This window comes from Sciurus carolinensis, chromosome X (genome assembly GCF_902686445.1).
Source record: "Sciurus carolinensis chromosome X, mSciCar1.2, whole genome shotgun sequence".
Lineage (NCBI taxonomy): Eukaryota > Metazoa > Chordata > Mammalia > Rodentia > Sciuridae > Sciurus > Sciurus carolinensis.
In genome coordinates this window covers 110,279,673-110,293,479 of record NC_062232.1, presented here as the reverse complement: position 1 = coordinate 110,293,479, position 13,807 = coordinate 110,279,673, and positions in this window count along the sequence as shown.

The window sequence follows — 13,807 nt, the reverse complement described above, 5'->3', positions numbered from 1 at the left end:
GGTGTGCTTGCTTAGTCCCTCGACCTAGAGCAAATATACCTGGCAGGAGATGAATGGGTCCTGGAAGAGATTATAGGATCTAGAACCCATGAGGATCAAACTCCTTTCTCCCCAACTCTAATTCATCAGCACTATTATAAGGATGCTGTTATTGGTGATCACAATTTGAAAAAAGAAACCTGTGATTTCTCACTTTTTTGAAGCTTTTTGTAAATTCAAATTCATTACAGTTACTCAAATATTTGCCTCTTCTCTCCCTGTTGTTTTCTCTATTTTCCTATTTAAATTCATTTTTTATCTATTTCTGTTCCCCTTTGCTCCTCTTTCTTTTCCCCTCTTCCTATCTTTCCTGTCTGTCCTTCCCTTTCATTTTCCCTCCTACTTTTATTTTTCCTTCCCTCTCCTTCCATCTGTTATGTTCTAGAATAGAAAATTTATATTTACAAAATGTTTAAATCAAAGATGTGGCCAATTTGCATGAACTGCTACACACCATAAGCATTTTAAGCATTGCCAACTCATTTTATTTACTTGTTTTAACTGTGAGGATACTAAGCACTCAGTCCCATTTCTATTACATGAGATCACATCAGTCAATTACACCTAATTTCCTATAGTGATTCTGAGAATTTCAGCCGGGTAGAGCTTTTATGTTGTGCTTTAAAGTACGCAGTTGTTGATTCCTGCGCTGCATACCATTGCCAACCCTTCCTGCCCCCCATTAAAACTCCTATGTTTTGACAAATTGGAGTCATTAGTATTTCAGCCCTCTGAAATAGGTTTAATCATTCAGATGGCGATGTTCTATGTTCAAACTTTTGTATTAACAAACTCCCCTTTCCTTTTTCTTGTTAAATAGGAACCTGATATTTAAGCATCCTAGATTAGTGTTACAGGTGCACTTCCAGCCCACCCATGAGGAGCCGTGCTCAGATTCCCATGTCTAATGCCAGTGAGCATTAGGGGGACTAAAGAAGTTCATTTTATAGCTTTATTAGAATTGCTCCTTTTGTACCTAGGACATTTTTCACAAGGCCTTGGCTTAAGGGTCTGTGTTGGTTAATTCATATTCTGTTTCCTTTCCCAGGGACAGGAAGCCCTTCCGAAAAAAAAGAAATGTGGAGTGTGGCGGTGGCGGGTTGGGGAGGTGTTTACTGCGGTTCGATCTTGCTGGCTAGGAGAGGAGGCACAAGATCAAGGGAGAAATGAAAAACGGGCAGGGGCAGGGAAGTGCAGTGTTTAGGGTATGCGTGGAAATAATATCAGCCTCAGACAGCCAAATTGGAACATCGCTATGTGGCAAATTGCTTGAGGAGAAAGGAGTAAGAAAGGGGGAGGAGGGGCAAAGGAGAGAGAAAACAGTGGGGTGCGGGCGAGAGACAATGGTGAGGGAGGATTTAAAACAACTTTTGCTTCCCATTCATCCTCAAGAATTCTCAAGTCCAGGCTAAGCCCAAGACTCAGCTACCCCTCCTCAGCGTGGTTTCCTGACTCTCTGGCAACTTGCTCTCTCCCTTCTAGATGCACCGGTAGCTCGTGGCTGCTACCCAACGCCCCCCTCCCGGTCCTGCTATTCTCATTGAATATTTCAAGTACAGGTCTGCCAAGCACAGAGCTGGGCTGCTATCACTCCCTTGTTTCCGACTCTATCTTTCTATTAATGCAGATGAAGATGGATTTAGCTCTCTGTGCAGCCTCAACACACAACTGAATAATATTGAGCTTACAGTCCCTTGAAAACCCCTAAATCTGTTTTACCGCGTGTTGCTACTTAGCCACATCTCATCCTCTGCTTGTGCATCTGGTTGCTTTGGACCCAAATGCAGGATTTTTTACATTTGTGTTCCATATCTGTGAATGTTTAAAATTATTTTGATGCATTATTAAGCTTAATTCTAAATATTTGGAAAACAACTCTCATCAATTTTGTAGTCAAGTAAATGTCCTGTTTTGGTTTGTTTTCATTCTAAAAAAATTAATTTCCAGAATGAAGGCACAGATAATTTAGCATTCAAGGGCATTTAAATTTTCAAAATTCATCTTTAAAATGTAAATGTCCTCAAAGTCAAATGTTGACAAATAATAGATTTAAATTATCTTTTGTTGTCTTTTCAGCCTAAGGTGGAAAAAAAAAGTGGCATATGCTTAGACTGTCCCCAGCTTCCTAAAATGGTGCAATGCTGCAAAAACAACCATAGTCCCTTGTTGCTGGGTAATGGACAGCGTCACAAATCAAACTCCCTTCATTTTTGCATCTACTTATCTAGCTTAATGTTGAGACGGTCACAAACAAGGTATTTGTTATATAAATGGGTTGTCTAATGTATTTCGAGAAATTTTTAGATCTTACTTAGTGTTTATGTGTACTTTCTCTGTTTTTAACCTTGCTAAAGATACAAATTATTGAGAGCCAAAATTAAAATTATATTAAAAGAGCTCAGTCTAACCTTATTACCTTGTGATAAAGATGGGTCTTAGAAAAACGTCTTGTTTTCTATTTGAATAATTTCCAGCAGATGATATCAAGTTATAAGGTGATGGATTTATAAACCACAGAATGGTCTTCTCATTTTAAAGGAAAATGTAGGTTGTTTTTGGCTTTTATTTTTCTCCCCAAACTCTGAGGGAACACATGTCCAAAGAAAACTTTCTCAATGTAGGACACATAATTAGTATATTTTCAGTTCTTTTCAGTTTATGCCTAGTCCTTTATAACTGCTAAGAATAATACTATTCAATAACATCTTTCACAAGTATCATAAGCTGTTATGTGTCCATTACCAATTATAATGACTTTATTATATATGGCATATCAACATTCAGTCCAAAAGCACCATCACCTCTGAACAGATTGTTTTTGTGCAATTAGATGCTGTATACTAAGATAGCTGAGAAAATAGCAGCAGCCCCATGCACCCAGGCTCTGTTTAACAGCATTTGTTGCAAAGATAAAAGCAAAAAAAGGATCTACGAGCACTTCAGGAGGAAAAGAAACAATGGTACCATACATAGACAAGGAATTATAATAAAATAATAGCAGTCATCAAATCTGATCTCATGGAAATTGAACAGCAGAAATAAAAGTAATTTTACAAGCCCTTCATGACTTCCTACTCCTCCCCTCCTCCTTCCTCTTCCTCTTCTTTTTAATTTTTGGTTCCCATAGCAATCTGTATTTTCATAAAAGGCTCACCATTTGGATTAACAGCCCCCCATTAGTCCAACCATTTTCTCTACCTCACTCCCAACAGCCTCTTCCCCACCTCACGTTTAACCAAACATCCAAGTCAATTCAACTCAGCAGCTAGTTTGCTCAGTAAAAATGGTCAAACAACATTAAGACTTGACCATTTCAAGATGGCATCTAAGAAGCTGGACAGAAGCTAATTTTTGAACTTATATTGTAGGTAACATGACCAATTATGTCAACTTGAAATGATTTCATTTTGTAGAATTGGCAATTTTGCAAGAATAGAAAAATCAACAGAAATAAGTACTATAGGAAGATTAGACATTTTATTATTCCAATGATTATTTTCTTTGTTATTTCTAAAATTATGTATAAATTATAATATATTCATACACATATTTACTCTTTACTCTCATCAAATACCCATTTTCTTTTGACTTTTTCATTTTTTCTATTTTTTTTTTTTTTTTTTTGGTACCAGGGATTAAACTCAGGGGCACTCAGTCACTGAGCCACATCCCCAACCCTGTTTTGTATTTTTTTTAAGAGACAGGGTCTCACTGAGTTGCCCTCGATTTTGCTGAGGCTGACTTTGAACTCATGATCCTCCTGCCTCAGCTTCCCTAGCTGCTGGGATTACAGGTGTGCACCACTGCACCTGGATTTTTATCTAATATTAACATCAATTTAGACTCAGAAAAATGTTGCAAGAATATTTTTTAAAATTCCTAGATACCTTTCTCTTCAATTCTCAGATTATCTCTCTCAATACAGATAGATAGATAGATCTATATATGTCAAGAGAGTATATACTATATATCATATAATATGTATACACTATAAACATGTACTCCACAGAATATGTAAATCTTTGAACCATTAAAAGTAAGTTGAGCTGGACATGGTGGAGCACTACTGTAATCCCAGCAACTCCAGAGGCTTAGACAGGAGGATCACAAATTCATGACCAGCCTCAGCAATTTAGCAAGACCCTCAGCAACTTAGTGAAACCCTGTCTCACCAAAAAAAATAAAAATAAAAAAAGAACTGGAGATGCAACTGAGTAGTAAAAGTGCAACTGGGTTAGATCCCCCATACCAAGAAAAAGTAAGTTGAAAGTATAACATCTATTATAATATCCATGTCACCTCTAAGTATTTAAATATTAAATGTGCATTGCCTAATGACACAGAATTCTGATTACTATTTTTATTAGGGCGTTATAACTACACATAGTAATTGGGTACAGACAAAATCATACATGCAAGGAATTTGATTTCAAACCCTGTTCTCCACCCCCCTTTTCCTCCCTTCCTCCCTCCCCCATTCTCCCTCCTCTATTCTACTAAATTTCCTTTCTTCTACATATACATAAAGGTGAAATTTCCTTTGGTACCTTTACATATGAATATAACATGATTTTAACATTATTTTTACTTTTAAAATCTGCCCTGAAATTTTACCTACCTTTTCAAAGTAGTTTCTTAAATTATATAGTATTTGTTATCATAATAGAAAATATAGGGATGGAGAAAAAAAAACATCACCAATAATCCTCTATCACCTAAAAAATCAACATAAATATTTTGTGTTTTCTTTGAAATTTTTTCTAGGACACCTTTATTGGATAATACTCTTTATCTTTAAAAACATCATAACATTTCTCTAATGTGTCATAAAATAATTTTTTAAAGTCCAGTACATGATAGCTTATCTTTTTCTAAAAATTTTTATTTGTTCTTTTTATATATACATGACAGTAGAGGGTAATTTAATATATTATACATACATACATGGAGTATAACTTACTCTAATTAGGATCCCATTCTTGTGGTTGTACATGATGTGGAGTTTCACTGGTTGTGTATTCATATATGAACATAGGAAAGTTCTGTCTGATTCTTTCTACTGTCTTTCCTATTCCCATCCCCCCACCCTTCTCTCATAGCTTATCTTTTACAAAGAAAAATTTTTACATCTTTTAGCTTAGACTGAAAATATACTGACTGTTTTGTCCCTTCTCCTCTCTCCCTTGCTTCCAGTCTTGTGCTTTGTCCTCAAAAGCAGTTTGCAGATTCACTGATCTCCGACTTCACAATGTCTCTCTTCCTTTGTCATTCCGTTTCCATTCACTTATTCAAAATAACAGATACTGAGTCGTGATTGCACACTGATTTGGGTATCACATGACCTGGGTAAAAATTGCAGTTCTTCCCTCTGACTAACTTGTGTGATTCTCAGTTTTCTCATCTGTAAGAAAGAGATGCTAATAGTCATCAAAAGCTCTTTAAGCAATGCCTGGCTCATACTCGGCATTCAATAAATGTTGCCGCTGCTGCTATTGTGCCACAAAGGAATCTTGTGAAGGTAAGTGTGACAACATGCGTAAAATGTTTTACATGGTGCCTGACAAAATGGTAAGCACTTAATAAATAGTACCTGTTGTTAGCATTATTTCTGTATGAGGCGTAGGAGAAACATAGATGAATAAGTCACCCTTTCTACTCTTGGAGAACTAACCGTGTAGTATTTACAGCTGCTAGATTAATCCAACCATACTTCAGAGTTCAGTTCACATGTGACCTTAACCACAAGGCTTTCACTGATCCCCTCAGCTGGAAAGAATATTAGCCTTTACTAAACTCCCATGATCACTTTACTCTGCATTTTTCTTATCAAACTTTAGCACATTGTACTTTTTATTTTTGTTTATGTGTCTTTACTGATTACTAAAAGGACACTAACTTTGTTAATCTTTAAGTTGCCAACATGTGCATGAAGGGTTTCACACTCTTTTTTTTCCTTCCCTCCACTTACTTTTAATTAATTTTTATTTATATATTTTGCGGTACTGGGGATGAAACTAGGGCCACACACTTGTTAAGCAAGTCCCCTATCACTGAACCACATCCCCAGATCTCTTTCCATTCTTTTTTTTACTGTAAACAAATGGGATACATGTTATTTCTCTGTTTGTACATGGCGTAAAGGCATACCATTTGTGTAATCATAAATTTACATAGGGTAATGTTGTTTGATTCATTCTGTTATTTTTTCCCTCCCCCCCACCCCTCCCACCCCTCTTTTCCCTCTATACAGTCCTTCCTTCTTCCATTCTTGCCCCCCTCCTTATCCCTAACTCTAACCCTAACACTAACTCTTCCCACCCCCCATTATGTGTCATCATCCACTTATTAGCGAGATCATTCGTCCTTTGGTTTTTTGAGATTGGCTTATCTCACTTACCATGATATTCTCCAATTTCATCCATTTGCCTGCAAATGCCATAATTTTATCATTCTTATTCATCTTATTTCACTAAACAGTTGAGGGTTCCTTGTTTATGGTGGATGTTCAATAAAGGTTGGTTAAGTGAATAATTGGTGGAGTTAACCATTTGAAAATAAAGAAAACATATATTATTGTCTGTCATATATTTTTCAAAAAGAATAAAATTTAAACCATTTTTTAGTGTAGGTTAGAAGTCATAAGAAGAAATTTCTATTTCATTTTGAGTCTGCTAAGTTCCACTTGGTAACTTTTTGGCGCCATCTTACAGCTATTTCAAGTGGGATTCTTTCATGGTGTACATATTTTTAAAATATTGTCATGCCGTGCCCAGGATAGTCACAGAACTTCCACAGCAAGTGCTCCTTGTTGAAATCCTGGGTTATTAATAATGACAAGTCATTTGGATACTTTAATTAGTGTCCAGCACTATTTCCATTAGTTAATATGTATTTTTAACATCACAGTGCCTAACAACAATTGTAGTGTAGATTTCCTTGGCATTGCAATTTCCCCACTGGAATATGCTCTCCCAAGTTTTGGGAGCTCTTGTTAAAAACTTAAGAGGAAAAATCCTGTAGATAAAGGTCACATAGCTAATCAAAAAGAATTTTAATGCTGTGGCCAAACCTGTTTTTTGTGGGGGGATACTGGGGATTGAACTCAGGGGCACTCGACCACTGAGCCACACCCCCAGCCTTATCGAAATCTTTTTTTCTATCACTTTTTAAATATGTAGGGAGCATTTCATAAACTTTGTCCTACACTCTTACCCTTCCTGCACTACTTGATTTTGAATAAAGAGGTTCAAGGAAAGGAGATGTGATAGGGTCATCCAAAAGCCTCTTTACAGTCATCTAAACCACAACCAATCCCAGACACTACTAAATGATGTCCAAAAATTCATTTACGGTAGTTTGTAGCAAAAGCGAGTTCTATATTTTTAGTAACAGTATTGAAAATATATCCTTACTCAAGCATTAAAAATGTATCTACCTAGATACTTAGTAAAAACATTAATTGAGTAATATGTGGGGTTTTTCTGTTTTGTTTACTGATGCATACCCCAAAGTAGAAAAAAAATTGCTATGCAATAAACATGTTTTTAGTAAAAGCCTAAGTGAATAAGTTGCATTTGCCTAAGATCTCACAGTACCAAAACACTCTTAAGCACCACAGACTATTTTTTAGTTGTTTTGAAGGAAGAGGTATCAAGTACCTGTTCTAGTTTTTATTAGGCAAATCCCATCAGGTGCTTATACTAATTTTCCATAACAATTCTGAGTATTTCTGAGAATTCATATGATAATCTGATGAAATCACCTTTTGCATTTGAATCTGTTAGACCTAATTTCGCTTTTTGTTTGCCCTACACACAATCTCCTCCTCTAAACTGTCTTCCTTCCCATTAAAACTTACCCACTTGGATACATTGAAGACTGACCGACCCTGATTTCAAAATGACTAGACTGCCTGAAAGGGGCCCGTGTTTTCATATATGGGTATTTAATTGTGTGTGACCCTAATCGTAAACTGCCCCATCTCCAGTTTTTGTTTTCTTTTGCAACAGAAACCTGAACTACTAGGAGCCTGAATTAGAGGGACAGGTGGACTGTCAGCTCAGAAAGTGGCCTCTGAGTCTTGTCTCTGAGGATCTGTGCCCAGGATAGCATAACAGGGAGAGGATTCGGAGCTAGAGAAGGTCATGTTCTGCATGGACAGAAGCCCTCCTTTTGGACCTAGATCATGACCTGACCTTTAGATTTGGCACAAATATGAAATTTTACTGACAAGTGCTATAGAGCACACATGGTCTTTAATGACCTGACTTCTGCCCATGTCTCCAGCCTCTTTTCCAGTCATTCTCTCCACACACGATGCAGTGCCATACTTTGAGATTCTTTGCTCTGTACTCCCAAAGAACTGAGGCATATGGTGAAATGCCAGGGAGACATCAAGGGGGTAACATAGACGTTCTGGAGCAGGAAGCCTCACAGGTGCCCTCACCATGCCCAGTGATAGGGATGGGAACTTAAGTTTGGGGGGCTTGAATAAAGAACTCTTAAGTGCTGTCAGTCAGAATTAAATGCTTTTTCATTTATGCTCCTTTTGTGCTTTATTTGACACTCTTTTAAAACTTACCATGCTTTATGCTATATTACCCTTAGTTGTGAACATGAATATATCTCCCAGGGGATCATAATATTCTTTAAAAAATTTTGTGATGCTGGGGATCAAATCTAAGGTCTTACACATGCTGTGCACACACCCTCCCACTAAGCTGCGGTTCCAGCCCAGATCATAATCTTAAAGGAAAAGTTTATTTTCCCATCTTTCAACAATACTGGGATATAATCAAGCTGAATTCTTATTCTTTAATTAAAAAAAGAAAAGATCAAGCATGCTGCGGGACCTGAGAAGGTGTCCATTTGAGACTTATTGAGGTTTCACCCTCCCTGTTACTATCCTGCCTCCACCCACACCAATCTAAATCACAGATACCACTGTAAAGAGATATATTAAAATATGATTACATGGATGGCACAGTGGTGTACACCATAATCCCAGTGACTCAGGAGGATGAGGCAGGAGGACCATGAGTTCAAAGCCAGCCTCAGCAACAGTGAGGCCCTAAGCAACTTTGTGAGACCCTGTCTCAAAATAAAATATAAAAAGGGAAGGGGGGATGTAGCTCAGTGGTTTAGCAGCCCTGGGTTCAATCCCTGGTACCAAGAAAAAAAAATATGGAGGCAAATAGAGAGTTCTATATTCAGATTTAGCTCACAATTATTTAATACTCTTTTGACTGATGAGGAGATGGAGACTCAAATAACTTTCAGTAGCTTGCCAAATGTCACACGATTACACAGCTAGTAAGTGGCTCTGCCAGGACTGAAATTCAAGCCCTCTGACACAAAGTCAAAATCCCTTTCCACAAACACTGAAACATTTAGGTGAACTTCTCTCAGTCTCTGCTTTATAACTTGAATGAACCTAGCGGTTTAATCAGAAATATTCTGTGTACTCCCAGCCAGGCGAGACTAAATATTCTGAATACATGAGGCTCATTTTATGTACATATTTGTTTCCATGTGTATGTATTTGTGTAACTATTTATATTATTTTTGCATGTTTATATGCATGTGTATTCAGGTATTTAGAGCTCTTATGTATTTTTATGTGCATGCATTTATTGTTTTATTTATACACTTGTGTATTTATCTCACTTATAGGGTTATGAAGCTCTTTCCCTCAATGCCATTAGATGAGAGCACATCAGTTGATTATACCTTAATTTCCTAAAGGATTTCTGAGGATTTCAGCTTAAAGTAGGTCTTGCATTTCAATGAAAAGACCTCAGCTCTTGAGCTTCTGGGGGAGAGGACAGAGAGATCAGCTGTGTGCAAAACTAAATTGCCAAGTTTCAGAAGAATCAGCCACAAGAATAGGAAACGAGAAAACCTAAACTATCCAAGCGTAAAAAAGAATGATGAAAACAGGCTTAAGAACAAGCAAGAAGTGCTATAATGCCAGGAAGGAAGAAGGAACCTCAAAGGGTTCAAGAGCTATGGCTGGCCCAGAGGAGTAGCAGGCAAAACCCTGAGAAAGAGCCAATGTGAAGGAACCACCCTGAAAGCGATGTAGGACCAGTGGACATTTTCAAAAGCACTCAAGAAAAGCTCCCTAAAGACTGAAAAGCACTGAGGAGTGAAGTCCAGGAATTGAAGGTAAACCTGAGAGAGGAAAACTGCCAAATAGATACCATGGAGGGGAGAATCAGTACAAATGAGAATCAAATTGAGCTTGAGTCTCAAAAGATAAAAATTTTAAGAAAATAGCTCTTCATGGTGCAAGAAAAGGTGATGGATCTTGAAAATACATCAGAAAATACATCAGGGCAGTATAATATTCATATGCGTAGCATCCCAGAAGGTGCAGAAAATATGAGTAGCTCAGAGCCATTATTAAGGAAATTATTGAAAAAACAACTTTCCAAAGCTAAACATAGATCTCAACTTATATACAGAATTTACAGATCACCACTCAAATATACCTCTCAAACTAAAAATCGAAGGCACATAATTGTACAGTTCTTAAGCTTGAAAGAAACAGAAATCATTCTGTGAACTGTTTGGAGAAAAAGAAGTGATTTTCTACGTGTTAAAGATGGCCTGACACCTGACTATGCATTAGCAATAGTGGAAGAGAGAACTAGTTGGAGAAAATTATCCAGCTGAAGTTCCTGGACCTAAAGCCCCAAGTGAACCATCCAACCAGGCTAACTTTCTAAATTGAAGATGAGAGCAGAGTCTTTGACAGTCAAGATTACTGTAAGGCATTTATCAATAAAACTCCCCAACTACTGACTTTACAGCTCAAAAAGGTGCTCCCGGAGATAAGTGACAAAATTCACTTATAAAGTCAATTTCTTTTTTTCCTTTCTAGTTTTTGTTTGTTTGCTTGCTTTTATGTTTTGGCGGGTTAGGAGCACTGGGGATTGAATCCAGGGGTGCTTAACCACTGAGCTACATCCCTAGCCCTCTTTATTTTTTACCTGGAGACAAGGTCTCACTAAATTGCTTAGGACCTCTCTAAGTTGCTGAGGCTGGTCTCGAGTTTGCAATCCTCTTACCTCAGGCTCCCAAGTCACTGGGATTATAAGTATGTGCCACCATGCCCAGTATAAAGCCAATTTCTTAATAGAATGTAGATCTTATTTTCATGATTACATTTTTGCCAGGGTGATTAGTGGAAAAGAAAGTAAAAATGTAACATTGTATCAAGTTGTTATTTTTTATGTGTGTGTACCCCTATCTATGCACACACACATACCATATATACATATGTATGTGTGTATATGTGTACTATGTATGTGTGTGAAAGCATATATACATGCATACATGCACAGTGTGCAGGAAAGGAGGATAAGAAAAACAAAAGAGGAATGGGATGGGATGGGAAAGGATAATGAAGAAGAGGATGTGAAAACAACAAGATAATTCAGGGTGGGTGAGATAGGGAGACATTGAAATATTATGGATCAAATAAGAAATAAATAATTTTATTGTCAATCTAAATGCTATCAACTATCTGATATTAACAGACTTGCTTGCTAAAAGTCGCCCCCCCACCCTATGTCCAGGCACATGTATCTTGTAGAAAATTGGACCATATTTTAGGGCTCCAAACAAACAGAACTCCAAGATATGCATGTATATTGAAATGATTGCCTGTAAACTGTTATTTTTAGAAACAGATTGTAAACAGTGATTTATGTTGCAGTGATGTGATTTTAAATTGCTAATTTGTGTTGCTCTTGCAATTTAGACATCTCTATTTAACTTTAATTATGTAATTGGTTAATCATACAATAAATGGAATAAAAGAACCGAATTGTTGACTTCTAAACTTTCCTTTGGACAAGTGATTAAAAGTAAATACAAAGAGCATAGTTGTGCATTCCTGAGTGGCAACCCCCTCCTTTTCTCTCCCCATCCCCCATGAAAATGTCTACAATTTAAACACACTGGAGGCTAGTCAGACTCTGAAGCAGAAAAAGGTTTTCCTAACACTGGCTCTTGGAAGCATCCTGCCTGGGTCAGACCTGAACTGCTCCCAGAACCCTCTCTGACTGCCCACCCTAGGCCGTGAGGTTGAGCCTACCTGCCTTCCTTCTGGAGCCACCAACTTGATCCAGCACAGCAAAAGAGGAGACTAAAATGCTGTGTAGCCCACACTCAAAACCCCCTACATTTTAGAGGTCTATCTCTCAACCACCACCCACCCCTGCTCACCCCTGCTCACCATGTACTCAGATGCCCACTGTTGTTCACATAAACAAAGGCATTTTGTGATGCTGGCAAGATTGCAATTTGGGGCTGGTGGCCTAGTAGTTGACCTTGTTGGTAAATGGTATGTGGGCCAAACAGAACCCTGTGACCTTTCTGGACTGAAGCATAATAAAACCTCATTTTCTCTATGTACCCATTAACCTTAAGTTAGATTCACCTAGGTAATCACACTGTTCATTGGTTCTGTGAGACACACAGAAGCCTGATCATGCAGGTCTCTAGCTAATACCTTATGGTTCACAATGAATGTTTTGATTAAAGAAGTTTCAGTTCTGGTTCATTACTTGCATGATTTATTGATTTATTCTAGGAAGCTTCCAGCACAGTCCTGAAAATACCCTCAGGGATAGCTTCTGCAAGTGACTTAGTGCCCCAAACTATGCCCTTCATAATTGAAATACTTGACAAAGGATAAGTTGAAACCCAAGCTCTGTGGGTTGGCTCCAGAGTCCCTTTCTAGCTCTAAACTCCACACCTCCAAGGCCAAACTCCCCATTCGGTTTCACTGTTGGAGCCTAACCTTTCAGATTGGTTCTCCTCACTGTTTCAGAATACCACTTGCTTAGTGGCACCTGAAAGCCTTTTTCATCTACTCCATGCCTTCTCTCCAGTGTAGAAAAGGAGGTTGGTTGTGACTGACTGGGAAGTGGGGAGGGGGTGCTAAGAGGCACTATCCACCTTTGAATGCACCAGAGGACATTCCAGAGATCTGACACATTCCTCAGGTGGCTTACCATCACAATGAGGTGGGGGCAGAGGGGCAGGGAGAGCAAAGCACAATGCTTATGACTATCTTGTTAGTGTGAGATTCAGTTGGGTAATTTGCAAATTTCTTTCGGTGGTATAAAATTTGCTGTCCTAAAGCATAAAATTGGAAGAAAGTGGTTTGATAGTAAATGTTTTAAAGAGGGTTCCTGGTTTGTAGCATTTGCTTCCTCTGTGGTGAAAATCCTCTGACTATGACCAGTTTCAAGCTACCACTGTTATGTCACGGAATGCCAGGTTGTGATAGGATGCACACATTCGCCTCTCCTGAGCCAGGGTTGGCGAGCTCCAGCGCATTGCTGGCAGGATGCCAGCTTTGCCCTCTGCTTCTCTTATTTAGGATAATACAAGACAGATTTAGGAGAATAAAAAACCTCATCATCTTACACTGGACTTGATTGGGGTGAAAGACTGCAGATCACTCTGAACTTTGCTGCTTCCCCACCTTCCTTTGAGCTCTACTTTCTTCTTTTCTCTTTGTTTTTATTTTTTTGGGTGGTAGGGGTTTGGTACCAAGGATTGAACTCAGGGGCACTGAGTCAAATCCCCAGTCCTATTTTGCATTATATTTAGAGACAGGGTCTCACTGAGTTGCTTTAGTGTCTCACTTTTGCTGAGGCTGGCTTTGAGCTCGCAATCCTCCTGTCTCAGCCTCCAGAGCCACTGGGATTACAGGCATGCACCACTGAGCCCAGCAAGCTCTACCTTCTTA